The sequence below is a fragment of the Propithecus coquereli genome, unplaced genomic scaffold, assembly GCF_000956105.1.
Source record: "Propithecus coquereli isolate 6110/MARCELLA unplaced genomic scaffold, Pcoq_1.0 Scaffold46, whole genome shotgun sequence".
Lineage (NCBI taxonomy): Eukaryota > Metazoa > Chordata > Mammalia > Primates > Indriidae > Propithecus > Propithecus coquereli.
Genome location: NW_012150396.1, coordinates 2,184,853 through 2,186,316, shown reverse-complemented (window position 1 = coordinate 2,186,316; position 1,464 = coordinate 2,184,853).

The window sequence follows — 1,464 nt, the reverse complement described above, 5'->3', positions numbered from 1 at the left end:
ACAGTGAGACTCTGTCTCAAAAAAAAAAAAAAAAAATCAAGACTTTAATATCTTGCTGGGAAGTTTAATTTTTCTTCTTTTATTATTTTTCTCTCACATTCAATCCATTCTCAGGTTTTGTTAGCCTGACCTTCATGAATAACACACATCTGACCTTTTCCCCCGTACACTGATACCGTTGTGGTCTAAGCTACCGTGCTTGCTGGACCACACAATAGCATCTTACCTGGCTCCCCTACTTCCGTTCCTGCCCCCTGCAACCTACTCTCCTTAAAACAGACAGGGCGTGACTTAGAACTTAATCCCTCTTCTCTGCCGAAGTCTCCAATGACTTTCAGTGTCAATCAAAATGACATCTGTAGTCCTCCCAGTGAGCACTCAGGCCCTACGCATCTACGTCCATCTTCCGTCCCTCTGACCCCATCCTCCAGAGTGGTTCACTCTGCTCCGGCCACATCAGCCTTGTGTGCTTGCCTTAGGTTATTTGCACCTGCTTGTCCTCTGCCTGGAATGTTCTTCCCCAAAATAACTGCCAGGCTCGCTCCGCCACTGAATTTAGGTCCCTGTGCAAATGCCAGCGTATCAGAGAGGACTTCTTAGATTCTCCTAGTAAAAATAGCACAATTTCCCTCCATCACGCCCCCGTCATTCTCGGTTCTCTTATTCTGCTTTGTTTTTCTTCATAACCGTTATAACCTCCTGATATAACATATATTTATTTGCTTAACATCTGTCTCCTCTCCCACCCCCTGGCTAGAATATAAGCTTCATTAAAGCAAGGGCTTTTCTAATGGCTTTTTCCCTGTTATACACAAAATTAATTCCTCACAAAATTAATTTTTTGAAAGTTAAAACACAAATACTGTCAAAAGAATTTTCTCAAAGATTTGTAATAAAAACATTCTAAATTCATTTCCTTTTTAACCTCAACTTTGAAAGCTGAAAGATACCAAAATGTCCAAATGTTATAAAATAATGTGTTAAGCCTAGCTGTACCATAAGAATTGCTGGACATCTGGTATATAAGGTACAATAATGTACCTTGTGTACCAAATTTTGAATATTTTGATTGATTGTAATATTAAAATATTTTAATGTATTGGTTAGCATTAATTTATAATGTAGATATTTCAAGACCACCTGGCTTCAATCCTGCCTCTGACACCAGCAGGGTGATCTTGGGCAACTTGCTTAAACCAGCTCTGTCCCATAGAAACATACTGTGAGACAGATGAATAATTTTAAATTTTCTAGTTGCCAGGTTCAAGAAAGCTAAAAGAAACAGGTGAAATTAATTTTAATAATATATTTCACTTAAGGCCGGGCGCGGTGGCTCACGCCTGTAATCCTAGCACTCTGGGAGGCTGAGGCGGGCGGATCATTCTGAGCTCAGGAGTTCGAGACCAGCCTGAGCAAGAGCGAGACCCCCGTCTCTACCAAAAAATGGAAAGAAATTAATTGGAC